The sequence below is a fragment of the Mus musculus genome, chromosome 7 (assembly GCF_000001635.26).
Source record: "Mus musculus strain C57BL/6J chromosome 7, GRCm38.p6 C57BL/6J".
NCBI classification, from domain to species: Eukaryota; Metazoa; Chordata; class Mammalia; order Rodentia; family Muridae; genus Mus; species Mus musculus.
The window spans coordinates 105,839,807-105,856,316 of NC_000073.6; the positions used below are offsets into that span (position 1 = coordinate 105,839,807).

A 16,510-nucleotide genomic window follows, 5' to 3' on the forward strand; every position below is an offset into this window, starting at 1 on the left:
ATACTTGATAACACATTAGTATCTAGAGTATATAGAGGACTAAAAATAAATCTCAGTGGTAAAAGCAAAAAGTTGATTCAAAAGTAGACAATAGGAGGCCTGTGAGATGGCTGAGTGGCTAAGGGTCTTTGTCACTATCCCTGAGGATCTGAATTTAATCTCTAGGATATACACTAAGAGAACTATCTCCTATTAGTTGACTCCCTACCTTTATTTATAATGTGCATGCTTACACCACCCCCCTCTTTTTCTCTCAGAAAAAATTGGGCAATAGACCTTTCTTAATACAATTTCTTAATACAATGAGTACAGGGCCAGCAAGATCGCTTGACATGTAAAGGTTATTGTTGCTAAGTCTGATGACTTGAGTTCAATCCTGGTAATGCCCTCTGACTTCTACTTGTATACCATGGCATACAGAAAACCAATCAATAAATGAATGTAACTTTTAAGAGTACATACAGATGACTTACAGGTATATGAAAATATATATATTCCTGACAAAATATGGTCCTGCCCTTTATCTGTTGTCTTGCTTCCATTTTGTCCTACAAAATGATCTAATAGGTTGTCAGAACAGTGTGAAATCTATTTCTGGGAAGGTAGCTTTTATTGCACTAGTACTTCTGAGCTTCCTTTCCCTCACCATGAACACCTGAGAAAATTTTAATTCTTGCGGAAGGAGGTGCCCATTTTTTCAATAGTCTGGTAGCCAAAGACACAAGCTCAAGTTTCTTTAGAATATCTTACCTCTTGCTAGGGTAGGTGCAAATAAATAATTGGAGAGTTTTATAGTAATAAATGGTGTTTTCAATAAAGAATATGAAGCTATAGAAAATTAATAAGAAAATAGAGGGCCAGAACAATGCCACAATCCAGTAAAACTGAACTCAAGTCATCATAATGCTCTCTCCTAGAACAAGATACACATTCTTCTATAGGACACATGGACATTTTCCATATGGTAAGCATAATATCAAAAAATACTAAAAGTCTGAGGCAATAAAAGATTTCTTTCTCTGATCATAATGGATTGAGACTAGAAATAACAAAAGGAAAATTGCCATATCTGGGGATCCATCCCATAATCCGTTTCCAAACGCTGACACCATTGCATATACTAGCAAGATTTTGCTGAAAGGACCCAGATATAGATGTCTCTTGTGAGACTAGGCCGGGGCCTAGCAAACACAGAAGTGGATGCTCACAGTCAGCTATTGGATGGATCACAGGGCCCCCAATGGAGGAGCTAGAGAAAGTAACCAAGGAGCTAAAGGGATCTGCAACCCTATAGGTGGAACAACAATATGAACTAGTCAGTACCCTCTGGAGCTAGTGTCTCTAGCTGCATATGTATCAGAAGATGGCTTAGTCAGCCATCAGTGGAAAGAGAGGCCCATTGGTCATGCAAACTTTATATGCCTCAATACAGGGGAACACCAGGGCCAAGAAGTGGGAGTGGGTGGGTAGGGGAGTGGTGGGGGAACGTGTGGGGATTTTTGGGATAGCATTGGAAATGTAAATGAAATAAATACCTAATAAAAAGAAAGAAAGAAAAAAAAAGAATGGGCACTTGGAGTTGAAAAAAAAAAGGAAAAATAGGATATTCACAAATGTGTGAATTCAAGAACCTTTTGTTTAAAAGACAGGATGTCATCATATAACCTATGATAGCTATTCTTGAGTGTCAACTCAACTACATCTGGAATACACCTTCAAGGATCTTTAAAATTAAATCATTTGAAATGGGAAGACCCACTTTTAACCAGATCTTTTGATATGGGAAGAAGTATCTTTAAATATAGCTCTTTTGAAGTGGGAAGACACACTATTAATCTGGGCCATACCTTCTCTTGGGGTCCCATATAAAGGACATGGCATAATTGCCCATCTCACTCTAGCTGGCAAGTCCATTCCTTCACTGTGATTATAGCCTATTTCTTTGGGATTCTGATATATACTGAAGACAAGCTGAGGCATCCAGCAGTGTGGACTGAACAACAGCTGCTGGATTCTTGGACCTTCTTTTCGTAGATAGCCACTGTTGGACTAGCTGGATCACAACCTGTAGGCCATTTTAACAAATCCGCCCAACACACACACACACACACACACACACACACACACACACACACACACACACATACTCCTTTAGAGAATTCTACCCTGACTAATACATAACTAAACCATCTTTTAAACCATGATCCTTATAAGGTCTCATGTTCAGGGTTCAAGAAGGACAATAGGCCAGATTATATAGCCCTTTGATTAAAATATTTATTGGAAAAGTTATGATATGGGAAATTTTGGGGTATTTTTGAGTTTGACAGAACTAAAAACAGAACTTCACTGGGATTAGGTGGGGAAGGGATGTTAGGGTCCTGGAAAACTTTATAGCCATCAAAGCCACCCTGAGACAATGGCTTTATAGCTCTTGAATTCAAATAATGGTATTTATGGATAGCAGAGGGTGAGTTTTAGAGAGAAGTTATAGATTCTTTGGTCAGATCTTGAGATCTAGAGTCGGGGATGGGCAAACAAGAGCCCTTGAGTTAGCCCATTGGTATGAGTATTAGGACCTGTATTCAAATACCCAATCCTCCTGTAAATAGCTGAGCATGACATCCAACGTCTCTGTTTGGCCAGATCTTGTACATTCTACTCCAGGGTTGATTAGGATGAGTTCTTCTACTCTTCTCCTCTATACATCTCACCCCTTGATATATATAGTCTAGGTCCCAAATCCTGTGTCCTGGTTTAGTCTGGTCACCCCAGTGTCACCACTGATCTCTAGGCTTCCACTAGACCCTGTTCTGCCTGTCCCTGACCACTGGCTCCTCTTACTTCACATCCAACCTCTTTACCCAGCCAGATCTTGCAATCCTTCTCCAAGGTTTTGTCAGATGAGTCTGAAAATCCACCCCCCCCCCCCCAAGACTCTTCCCAACCCTCAGTTTCTTTTTTTTTTTTTCCATTTTTTATTAGGTATTTAACTCATTTACATTTCCAATGCTATACCAAAAGTCCCCCATATCCACCCACCCCCACTCCCCTGCCCACCCACTCCCCCTTTTTGGCCCTGGTATTCCCCTGTACTGGGGCATATAAAGTTTGCAAGTCCAATGGGCCTCTCTTTCCAGTGATGGCCGACTAGGCCATCTTTTGATATATATGCAGCTAGAGTCAAGAGCTCCGGGGTACTGGTTAGCTCATAATGTTGTTCCACCTATAGGGTTGCAGATCCCTTTAGCTCCTTGGCTACTTTCTCTAGCTCCTCCATTGGGAGCCCTATGATCCATCCATTAGCTGACTGTGAGCATCCACTTCTGTGTTTGCTGGGCCCCGGCATAGTCTCACAAGAGACAGCTACATCTGCGTCCTTTCAATAAAATCTTGCTAGTGTATGCAATGGTGTCAGCGTTTGGATGCTGATTATGGGGTGGATCCCTGGCTATGGCAGTCTCTACATGGTCCATCCTTTCATCTCAGCTCCAAACTCCGTCTCTGTAACTCCTTCCATGGGTGTTTTGTTCCCAAATCTAAGGAGGGGCATAGTGTCCACACTTCAGTCTTCATTCTCCTTGAGTTTCATGTGTTTAGCAAATTATATCTTATATCTTGGGTATCCTAGGTTTGGGGCTAATATCCACTTATCAGTGAATACATATTGTGTGAGTTTCTTTGTGAATGTGTTACCTCACTCAGGATGATGCCCTCCAGGTCCATCCATTTGGCTAGGAATTTCATAAATTCATTCTTTTTAATAGCTGAGTAGTACTCCATTGTGTAGATGTACCACATTTTCTGTATCCATTCCTCTGTTGAGGGGCATCTAGGTTCTTTCCAGCTTCTGGCTATTATAAATAAGGCTGCTATGAACATAGTGGAGCATGTGTCCTTCTTACCTGTTGGGGCATCTTCTGGATATATGCCCAGGAGAGGTATTGCTGGATCCTCCGGTAGTACTATGTCCAGTTTTCTGAGGAACCGCCAGACTGATTTCCAGAGTGGTTGTACAAGCCTGCACTCCCACCAACAATGGAGGAGTGTTCCTCTTTCTCCACATCCTCGCCAGCATCTGCTGTCACCTGAATTTTTGATCTTAGCCATTCTGACTGGTGTGAGGTGGAATCTCAGGGTTGTTTTGATTTGCATTTCCCTGATGATTAAGGATATTGAACATTTTTTCAAGTGCTTCTCTGCCATTCGGTATTCCTCAGGTGAGAATTCTTTGTTCAGTTCTGAGCCCCATTTTTTAATGGGAACCCTCAGTTTCTAAGTAGGACTTCACTTGTCAAACAATTATGGTAGCAAATTAATAAGTGGGAATTTATAAAACTAAAATGGTTTTGCACAGCTAAGGAAACAATCAGGTGAAGAGGAAGCCCACAGAATGAGAGAGAATGTTTCCCAGATATACATCTTATTGGCTTACAGACAATTCTACTAGACTCCTCCCAGCAACCTAGCACCAGCAACTTATCACCAGCTTACACCATCACATGCCTCCAGGTGCAAGTCAACCTGGTGTATAAGAGAGATTGTTCAGCTACTCCAGCTCTCTCTCTCTCTCTCTCTCTCTCTCTCTCTCTCTCTCTCTCTCTCTCTCTCTTCATCTCCCCCCTCTCCTCCTCCTCCTCCTCCTCCTCCTCCTCCTCCTCCTCCTCCTCCTCCTCCTCCTCCTCCTCCATTCTTTACTCTCTCTTTGTCTCCCAAAGTTCACTGTTGGCTTCTTTCTCACTTCCTCCCTCTCTCCCTCTTCCCTCTTCTCTCTTTCTCACCTTCTCTGACTACCCCCTTTCTCTGTCACTACTCCTTTTCAGGTCCCCTTCCCTCTTCCTGCCAATAAATTGTTTTTATATTAGGTCTGTTGCAAGGCTGGATTGTTCAGGGGGACACCTTCCCTTCCATTGCAATTATACCACGTTTTATAAAACACAATACATCTGAGTCAAGAAACCAAATGACTCTTTCAAAAAATGGGCTTGGGATCTGAACAGAGAGTTCTTAAAGGAAGAAATAAAATGACTAAGAAATATCCAAAAAAATGTTCGTTATCTCTGACAATTGGGGAAACTTTAAACAACTTTGACTATTGTATATCTATGTATGTAACAACAATGAAAAAGAGGCCATGAATTTGAAAAAGAGCAAGGATAGATAGATATATGGGAGTGTTTAGAGGAAGGAAAAAGAAGGAGGAAATAATGTAATTATATTATAATCTCAAAGATGAAAGACACAATTAAGAACAACAAAAAAACAACAAAACAACAACAACAAACAACTTTGAGATTTCATCTTAACCTACTCAGTGTGGCAAAGATTAACAAAACAAGTTGCAACAAATGTTGGGTAGTCAGGCTATGGGGAGAGGAGAGCTCTCATTCATTATTTGTGGGACTGCAAACTGATCTAGCCACTCTGAAAATCTGTGTGGAAAATCTTCAAAAAGCTAAAAATAAATCTTAGAGAAAGAGGACTTTCACTTGCTGATGTTGTGATTGCAAAAATGTTCCAGTCATTCTGGAAATCAGTGTGGAGAATCCTCAGGAAGCTAAAAATGAGTCTACCATATGACCCAGCTGTGTCTCTCCTTGTATGCCTGGAGGACTGATACTGGCTCCACAGGAACTTGCTCATTCATTGCATATTGCATATTCATTGCTGCTGTGTTCACAATAGCTAGGAAATGGAAACAACATAAATATTTTTCAACCAACAAATGGAAATGAAAATGTGGTGCATACATACTATGGAATGCTTTTCAGCTATAATGAAAAATTAAATAATAAAACTTTCAGGTAAATGGATGGAACTAGAAAAGATTATACTGAGACAAGACCCAGAAAGACAAGGAACACGAGTTCTCTCTCATTTGAGGTTCCTAGATCCAACTCTTCAGATTGAGCATATAATCTGGATTAACTGCTGAAACCAGGAAAATAAAAAGGGATGTGTGTGTGTGTGTGTGTAGCAAAAGAGAAGGAATAATAAGGCACAACTTATCTGAAAGAGGAAATGGGAAACTGTGAGGGGCTCTAAATAAAGAGGGAGAGAAAGATAAATAAAGAAGAATGATGAAGGAAGATAAAATAATAGTATGTCTAAAGTCACAAGGAATCATACTATTATCTTTCTACCTAAAAACACCTATAGTACACATAAGTCAGTGTATAAATATTCATAGTTTAAGTAAAATTTTCCATTTAGGCTGACAGTGTTTTACCCAAGAGATATAGACTATTTATTAAGCCCCCACCCCTGCCAAAGCTGTGAGAAGCTGAGAAACCCTCTTTAGGTCAGGGTTGTCCAAGAGACTCCCAAAACATTATGGGTTATTTCTATTGCCCCTGGTAGCCCCCCATATCCTTAGAGGTAGAAGATAAGTGCCTGTTGCTGAAGATACCATACACTTCAGACACAGGGGTAGAGGACCTTATCTGGATCTGATCTGAAAGTTTCTTTCTTGAGAACTAGCTTTCATGTTAGCAGAAGGAGCTATGCAAGCTTTAAAGAGTAGAAGCAAGCTAGGTATGAAGCCTATGGACCACCACAATAACCAGAATGGCATGAAGGCTGCAGGTGTGTCACAAATACTATGGCATAACCAATAGTTCTCTAATTCAATCTAAAAACTGCTCAACAAGACAGAAATCATGCCAACAAGACAGGAAACCTAGCCAACTAATCAGTGCTAATGACGTCATGGATTTTGGAGACCCTGAAATTGCCACTTTACTAAACCACCATAACACGTAATTCTGCTATTTAATGTGTATAGGGTATATCCTAAGCATTTGTCCTTATATTTAGGACATACCCTATACACATTAAATAGCAGAATTGTGGAGCTCAGGCCCAACTGATCCATCTACAATACAGCTCCTATACCTAAGGCTCAGGGATCATTGCAGAAAAGAGCATGGAAAATTATAAAAGTCAGATATATTTTATACATAATACACATAGCATATATAATATATAACACGTATCTATATGATACATAATACATATATAATGTAACATACATAATAATTGTATATATGTGTGAGCTTCTAATATATATTACATAATATATATATATATATATGTATATATATATATATATTATAGGTTGTATTTTATAAAATGCAATTTAATGCGGTGGGAGGGAGTACTTTAGCAGACCCTATCAAGGTGTTACTCTGAGGAATAATCACCATGTGGCAGGCCTAGTACAAAAGGAAGTTTATTGGGGGGAGAGTTAGGGAGCAGAATGGGAACCTGGAAAGGGGTAGAGGCAGAGAAGGGGGACAGAGAAGGACAGAAAGAGAGAGAAGAGAAGAGGCTGCCTGTGAACATGTTGGGAAGAGAGAAGATGGAGGGGGTGGAGGAGGCATGCAAGCTGAGCAGTCTTTATATGCCTGGCTCCTGGCTGAACCTAGCAGGCAGAGAAGCAAGCTGTTGCTAGGTAGATGTTGTGGAGGGGAACCTAGAATAATTGCTAATATTAATAAGCACACACATGCACAAAAGCTGGGTGAATGGAAGGGTTTGGAGGGAGGAAAAAGAATGGGGAAATGATGTAATTATATTATAATCTCAAAATACTTTTTAATTTTAATTAATTTTATACACAACCATAGTTTCTCCTCCCTCTTCTCCTCTTATTTCTTCCCCCATTCCCATCTACTCCTCCTCTGTTTCTTTTCACAAAAGGGGAGGCCTCCCGTGAATATCAATCAGTCCTGGTATATCAGGTTGTAGTAAGTCTAGGCATAGCCTCTCCTGTTGAGGCTAGACAAGGCAGCCTAGTAGGATGAAAGGGTCTTAAAGGCAGGCAGCAAAATCAGAGACAGCCCTTACTCCCACTGTTAGGAGTCCTACATGAAGACCAAGCTACTTTTCAAAGTAATCTCAAAATTTGAAAAAGAAACACTTAAAAATGAATTGAAAACAAAACCAAAACCAAACAAAAAACCCAAAAGCTAGTCATGTTTGCATTTGCCTGTAGCCTCAAGATTGAAGAACAGAGACAAGTAAGATCCTAAGATCTAGCTGGCTAGCAGGCCTATTCACAGCATCACATTTCAGTTATTTGCTTGTACCAAGTGTTAGTTTACAGGCAATTTGACTTGGCTCTGCCTAGGAACTTAGCATCAGCACCTAGCAACAACTTACATCACCACCAGCAGTCCCAGCTTTGCGTTCTCTGTCTCTGTCTCTGTCTCTGTCTCTGTCCCTGTCTCTCTATCTCTCTCTCCCCTCTCTCTCTTTCCTCCCTCCCTCCCTCCCTCCCTCCCTCCTTCCCTCCCTCCCTCCCTCCCTCCTTCCCTCCCTCCCTCCCTCCCTCCCCTCTCTCTTCCCTCCCTCCCTCCCTTCCTCTCTCCCTTCCTCCCTCTCTTTCTCTTCTCTCTCCTCTCTCTCTATATCTTCTTTCTTTCTCTGTTCTCATGTGTTCCTGACCAGCCTCTTTTTTTCTTCTGTTGCTTTTCTCTCTTTCTATCCTTCTCTGCCCCCCACCCCTCTTTATCTGTCTCTATTCCTTTTCAGGCCCTCAATCCCTTCCCTTTCCCAGTAAACTTTCTTTATACTAGGCCTGTTGCATGGCAGTAGCCAGGCTGCCAACTTGTTTCTGCTGTAGCTGCATTATGCTACAATATAAAGCATAACACAAATTCTGTGATATAACACCATACTGTACGTGTTAATTCAACAAAAGGAAACAAAACAAAATGTAAATATGGGAAAATATTGTGAAGACATGTAACCCAATACATTAGATAACCTTGATCACATAGAAAAAAAAGAGCACTATACAAAAACTGAAGCAGGGAGACAAAACCCTCAATATTATCAACAATAAATAGATAGCCTGAACGATGGAAAACTTCCTAACAAGCCAAATATCTTCACTGGTAAACTCCATCAAATCATGTAACAAGCTAGTACCAATCTTCAGCATATTGTTACAAAAATAGAAGAGGAGGAAACATTTCTTAACTTGTTCTGTGAGGTCAGCATTACCTTCGTCTCCGAGTAGACAAGGATGCCACAGAAAAGAAAACTATAGATAAATATCCTTTATGAATGTTGATGTGAAAACAATACTAGAAACTGTAATCCAGACATATAAAGATTATACACTAACCAACTATAGTTTCTCTCAGGCATATAAGCATCATTTGACTTATGAAGGCTATTAAATGCAATATGGCCATATAAATAGTATGAAGGGAATACACTACACAAAAACTTGAATTAAAGGAGGAAAATCACTTAATAAAATCCAACCTTGTTTTATGATAAAAATAACAAACTAGGAATTGAAGATACCTTCTCAGAATGATAAAGGCATGGAACTCCTGTTAGTTCTTGAGCAAATTTAGTATTGAATTTATTATACTGGGCAGGTATATTCTACTGCTAGATATATGCTCTAAAGAACTGAGAATGGGTGTCCAAATATGTCCTTGTACATAAATGTTCTAGTCACAGTATCCAAAAGGATGGTAAGAACCCAAATGCCCATCAACTGATGGTAAAGAAACAAATCGTGGAATAATCATGATAAAAGTAAAGTCATAGAAAAGGAAACAACATTGATGTGTTGTACAATATGAATGAACTTTATCAACATTGTTCTGAGTGAAGAAAGCCATAATGACAAACACTTTGAAAATCTACACTAGTAAATTCTAGGGATTAAAGGCAGATCATTGCTAATTGGAGAGATAGGAGTGGGAGCTGATTGCATTTGTGAGTGTGGGGTTTTCTTTTGTGGTAAGAAAAATATTTTGGGATTTGCTAGAGATTGTTGTTACACAACTTTATGAATATACTAGGTGTCATTGAATTGTACAACTTAAAATAATTTTATGTCGTATAAATTTCACTTCAATGAAATTAAGTTCTATAACTGTGTAACTAAGATATATGTAAAACAAAGACAATAAAATTCAAAGCCCGGTACTCTCAAGGACTTAATGGCTATGTTGTGGAGCTCACTTTGGTTTGTTATGTATGTATAATAGATATGATGTAGAATTAGGTGATAATGCACATATCTTTCAACTTTCCAATGGAGTTAGGAACTTGAAATTGGCCACAGAAGAAGGATGCCTTTTTGTAATGGAAATATATAAATATTACAAGCCTGGAATTTCCCTTTCTTTTATTGGAAAGTTGATTGTTAAAAATGTCATTATTGACTTCAGTCTTTCAAAGTCTTTATTTGATGTTTGTTTCTCCTTCATTCTGGCTGTGATCCCCAACTCAGTACAAAATATCCAAATCTAGCAGAACAGACTAAACATTACTGAGAAATAAAAGTAAACTTGTAAGAAAGGAACCACACCTTATTAGGGGATAGCATTTCCTTTTCAGCTTTTGACATGCAGTGTGTACAAAGCTTTACCAACCCTTCCTCCCAGTGGTCTAAGCAGCAACAATCAGCCTTTGTTACATGGGCTCTAAATCTCAGGTAAAGACAGTGGTGACATTTGCCTTCTTCCTTTGTGCAAGCTATGATGTTTTAACCTGTAAAATTCAGTATTTTATCCTGGCCACAGGAGACCAGACCTAAAGGTGAGTTTCAAAGAGAAAAATAGAGTTATTTTCTGTCCTATATATCCTCCAAAGACTGAATCAGACAATGAGGTTCTCCAAGCACAAGCACCTTTCACCTATCAACCCAACATCTCCCCACCCCACAAGACACAAAAAAGAAATTTATTTCTTTGAGACAAATAGTTTATCTGATTTCTCTAAGCCTAGACTTGTAAAACACCATGTTTTGTTTGCTGGTTGCATCATATAAATGCTTCAGGTAAGGTAGAGGAAGTAGGTAGTTGAACCTCTAGGGCTACTCTGTTTATCTTACTGAGTCTGTATTTAAATTATATAGCTAGCTTTTTCTTTAAAGCTTGATAAAGAGGTGCAGTATGGTGTGATATCTAGCTTTGTCTCTAAAACTCTGTAAGGAGATGAATATAAGGTGATGCAATATGTTCAGAGATCTCCCAGATGGCCATGGATGAAACTGTCACCTGAACACTGGGGCTACATCACACTGGAAAAATAGCAGCATAGCACAGGAATGTTCACAGTGCCTATTACAGAAAAGGGAATTTGGATAAAGCAGCATCTCAGATTTTTAGAGGGAGAACTCAGAATAATGTGTACTGCAGTCTTTATCTGAACCCTTTATGTTTTAGGTATACAAAAGTATAAAAGGACAGTACATGATAGAATCAAGTGTACTCTCGGAGAACTCTCCTTTTGAGTCCTTTTCATCATTTAAAATAGGGGGGATTTAAAACAGATGGTGCCAAAACTTAAAAAAAAATGTAATTCTGTTTTGGTGAGAAGGGGAAAGAAACAAGTAAGGAAGTTTAGGGCCAGGACAGAGGTGAGCAGTGGTGCTTTTTGTTATTGTTCTGAAATGGTTTTGGTTTCATTGCTAGAGGACAGAAATGCTGGGAATATTTCAGGATACTATTGGCTCACACTCTTGTTTATTGTCTGTTAGCCAGATCATGCTGTTTTATAAAACCACTTCCATTTTGGTTGAACTGTGTTAACTCACTTGTTTTCCAGAACAAAGATAAACTAAAGTTTCTCCTGATTCTTGCCATCTAGGATAGAGGTTTATAGAGCACCTAACATTCTTTAACTGGTTGGTGACCCCTAGCAGTGGTCAAATGGTGTGCCAAAAAGGGAAACTTTAAAATGTCTTTCCTGCCACACTTCTGTCCTTTAACTTTCCCAGCTTATAAGTGGGCAACATGCTCTGATTCTTACATCAATCTCTCTCAAGTTTTATTTGGAGGAAACTCCAAATAAAGGTTGGCACTGTGGGCAATTCACTTGCTCTCTTGTTTGTCTTTCCTTCTCATTGAATTTTTATTATATTTCTTTTCCTTTTATATAGTAACATTGGCAGCATAGTGACTGTACATAAAAGTGGGACCAAAATTTTAGATGAGGGTCACCATATGGGTGGGATAACTGCACCGACCAGCTTAACTCTGTGCTGTTACTCAGTTTCTGCTTGGGTTCTGTAGAAATTTTCTAATCTAGCAGTCCAGTGGCAGTACCCTCTTGCTAAACAGGAGCTCTTGTTTTCTTTTTGTTAAGCTCTTAGTTGGGAACCTAAAAAAGAGTTTAGAACTCTTCTAAAATCTCATCCTGGTCTTTTCTGTGAAATTTATTCTTTAAGATTACAAATCAGATGAGATAGAAGCCACTTGGTCCAGAGTGGCTTTGGTGGCTATTGATGTAGCAATACAAAAACATAACACTCAATTCAAATGGATTAAGACGTTCATTCTGGAGCCAAATATTGAGACCAGGGATGAGACTGGCTCCCTGGTAGGCAGCTACATAGGGAGAGGTGATAAAAGTGGTGCATTTTGAAGATGGTTGGCTTCTTCTTTATCTTCCTGACTTGAGAGGAAAGCCTGGCAGTTTAAAACAAAGTCCTTGTAGGCTTTTGTCTCCCATCTGTAGGGCTCCTGCTGATGGAGTGGCTCAATAAGTTCAAGGCCTACTCAGGACATGCCACACAACAGTTCTGAGCCAGTCAACCACACTGGCTTTCTTCAAACAGATGAACCCTAAAGTAGGGGAGGAAGACTTCAGAGGCTTTAAAGAAACTTTAGCCTGGAGTTTTCACCTTTCCTAGTCCCCTGCCTAGCTTTGCAGAGGGTCTTTTTTTTTTTTTTCTTTCTGTCTACTGTGTGCATGCATTTCCCAACAACTTTCTCCAACTGCTGACAGTTGCATGAGGTATTTGGGATTTCTCTTTTGCTACTTGTTGTGCTCAAGAATTTTCCTACCTTTTAATTCTTTAACTGGCAAAAAATTGAACCTGATCAAGGTTCCTCAGCATCCATTAATGCCAGTGATTATGGCCTGGGAACATAGATTCAGGTTACCCTAATTCATGAAAGTTTTTGTAATAACAGAACAAAGAAAGCCATGCTTAGAAGGTGTTTTCAAATGCATTGGTGGAAACATTAAATATGTAGTTAAAACAGAATGGTGAAATCTCATGTATAGGCCTCACATGCTACCTGGTACCTAAGTTTTGATCTATACTAACTAGGTTTATGTTAACATATTCCAATAGGCCTTTATCAGTTAGTCACAGGATGTCAGGTCTGATACAAAGGTGGGAAAGCCCAATTGGGGGGGGGGGTTAAAGATAGAGCCCAAGGTAAATTGTAATTAGGCTCTGAACCTGAAACATCTCAGCTCTCCACAATCCCTGAAATAACTACTCAGTTAATCAGTCTTCCAGGTTGTAGATTCTAAGAAATTTTGATCACAATTATCGGCGACTCTATTCCTCAGAACTGTTACTCATTTGAAGTAATAATCTGTTGTTCTCTAAGAAACCCTCAAACACTTTCTCCTATATCAATTTGACTATAGTATATTGTAAAATATCATAAGTTTTGCAATTAGAATGCCCACAATGTGTGAGGATATTCTGAAGAAATGCTTCCTTGGTCTGGCTGTCTGGACTGCTGAAGCAAGTCTCCAAGGGATTGTAATTATTCCCAGACTACTTCACCAGGGACACTAGAGCCTAAACAACTATGGGCCAATGATGAGCAGGACATACCTTGACCAGGATAGCTAAAGCTGGAGGATAATGAGTTTGTAAACTGGGTTTTGTATTGAGAATTTGTCTCAAATCTAACAACACAAATTAAGTAACTTGTGTGAACTCTTCCAAAAGCAACTAAAGGCAAGTGATTATAGAAAATGATTCTGTGACATGGCAAGATAGTGCAGAGTTTCCTCCATCTTGTATTCTTGACAAGGCTATTTCACATTTAACTAGAATTTGATCTTCTTGATGGAGAACCTGTGGAAGATTTCCCAACTCTATTTTAGGACTTGAGGCCAGGATGCCCCAGCTACTTTATCTTAGCTTCTGTTAAACTGTGTGCTTGTCTAACACCCACCTCCTAGCTGGCTGGAATGCAGATTTTCAGTGGCTATTCATTGTGTCTGGGTGTCCACCTCTTATAGGTTCCCCATTACAGTTGTTATGTATGGTTACTTACCAATGAATGGGCTCTGCTTGTATCTGCTTTTGATGTTTATTTCAGGCACAAACATAATTTTAGGAATATAAATACTAATTTATCTCACACCCCAAAAAGGAATGGACCGCTCAGATGTAGACTGAAAATAGCTGTTGAACTCAAGGGAAATGTAAGAGTCTTTTATCCCAAATAAAACAATAAAATAATTATTAAGGGATATCACAATTTAGTCTAAAACGAAAAAATACCTACTGACATTATTATGCCTTTAGAAAATAGAATTAAAGTTAACAATGTAGTATATTCTTTGTTGTCTTGACATTCTAAGTTATTTCTTTCATATTCCTATCAAATGAAGATTTTCAGATCTCTTTAAGTGCAAATTCTTTCATATCTTTCATAGACCAGACATACACATTTATTGATCCCTTATAGGTAGGAGCAACATTCAGCCTGAATAAGCTTTAGCAAATGGTTCTTTGACCATCACTGATTCCTAAAATTAAAGGACCAAAGTCTCAGAAGGGGAAATGGAGGTTAGATTAAAAATACAGAGAAAATTAATGGTCCATGAGAAAAGAAAGAAATCTCTTACTTTGGGATCTAGGTTGACTTTCCTGATGACTGAGAATCAAGAAACTTCAATAGAGCTGAGAGAGCCAAAATCAAGTGTACAGATAATCTGTTTTCCTGAAGACATCTCAAACAAGCTAAAACATTAACAAGTGAACTATGTTTATTTAGGGCAAGGCTGTTTGTAATTTTGAGCTTTGTCAAATTATCACTTTTCCAAATCTGAATGCTGTACCTCATAAGAACACAGTTTCATCCATAAAACTGAAAGAAAATACTTTAAGATAAAACTAAGTAAACCACTTATATATGTTTAACTTTCAAGCCTTTCTTAAAAGGTAACCTTATCTTAATCTTAAACATTGATATAAATCATACCTTTTGAGGAATGTAACATAGCCACACAATGGCATATATAGCCACTGTAAAGATACTTAAGAGTGGCATTCTCTTGGGAATTGGCATTTTTGTCTTGGGTCTGGTGTACTGTCCTTTTCTTATGTCTCTGTGTAAGGTAAATACCTAACCAGCTCACCACTTTGCTTTACTCTGGTTCATACTGAAGTCTTTTGTGCAGTGTAGTTAAGGATCCAGTTTCACCTAAGTAGAAAGTCCCTAGGGTGAGGGGAACTGGTCAGGACCCTGCTGTCTGTCTTCACATGCTATCCTGTGCCATTCCACTTAACATCCCAGTTTCTGCTGAAACTGTAAATGAACTAATTTTCAACTTCTCCATATATTATTTCACTTTCCCCTATTTCAGGTAAATGTTTTTATTCATATCCAGACCTTAGGTTAGGGGCTACTATAATACACTCTTTTCTTAAATGCCCATCCTCTGCCATCTTCCTTCTTCTTCATGATATTTGTTGACCTTGTACATTACTGCCTAGTCACTTTCATGCTGTCTTTGCTTAGGGCTTGACAGTGATATCCTACCCTATCTCAGTGATATCTTTGTGATATCTTTCATGGACCATATTGGTCAAATGATCAGCTCTATTCTGTGAGAGCAACAACAGTCCCTGACACTCACCTGGTTTGTAGTAACAATGTTATAAACCATTTGAAACTTTTGTTCTTGGAAAAGTTTTTAAGTATATTTAATAATTCCATTCATCCTTTGTTTTGATAAAGTGCCTACTTCATAAGCCTTAGATGTGACTCATACCTCCCTTTATAACTAGAGACAGGCCAATTATAGGGTCTTCCAGTCCCTGTTCTTTGCTACATAAATTATCTGAATTATTTTTCCTTCAAGATTATTTAAAACAAACTGTTTCTTACCTTGACCAAACATTGGGTATGCTTCTTCCTCTAGGACATGGAAGTGAAACTGGGTCTCATTATGTAGACAAGGCTGGCTTCAAACTCACAGAAATGCACTTGTCTCTGCTTCCAGAGTGCTTGTCTTCAGGAGATCAAATTCCTATAGCATGTTGCTCCCAAGAGACCTGCATGGAGAGGAGGCTCTTTCCCCAAGACTGGCAGTCTGCTTACTCATAACTTCAGCTCAGGGTTTGGCTCTTTGTGTAAGAGGGGGCTGAATTTATCCTCAATGCAGAAAAACAAAACTGGTTTAATTTTTATGAAAGACTTCATTGTGATGTGCTTATGTTTTATTGTGATTCTTAGTTTAAAAATTATCAAGAAGTTCAAGTACACACCTTAACAACTGCTCCATAAACCTAACTGATCTAATTCAAACAGCTCAAAGTTTAGGTAATAAAGATATCATAACAGAATTTGAGCCCATCTGTTTCTGGGTTTTCTCTGGGCCATAACGGCAATTCAGGACAACAGCTCCAAATAAAATGACCTGATATAAACACACATTTACAGTTTTTTTTTTCTAGTTAACTTGGCAATACAAGTCAGAATAACCCAACCCAGAG

General features: G+C 38.9%; 1 non-coding gene across 2 annotated transcripts in view; it reads right to left on the bottom strand.

Annotated features, from left to right (window-relative positions):
- The window catches only part of 9130208D14Rik, a 32,755-nt gene extending 16,550 nt beyond the window's left edge, over window positions 1-16,205 (bottom strand). For both annotated transcript variants that reach the window (XR_378399.2, XR_105147.4), the window contains exon 1: window positions 15,903-16,205. This is a non-coding gene — a transcript (RIKEN cDNA 9130208D14 gene). The remainder of the gene's footprint in view (window positions 1-15,902) is intronic.
- Window positions 16,206-16,510: the final 305 nt, after the last annotated feature.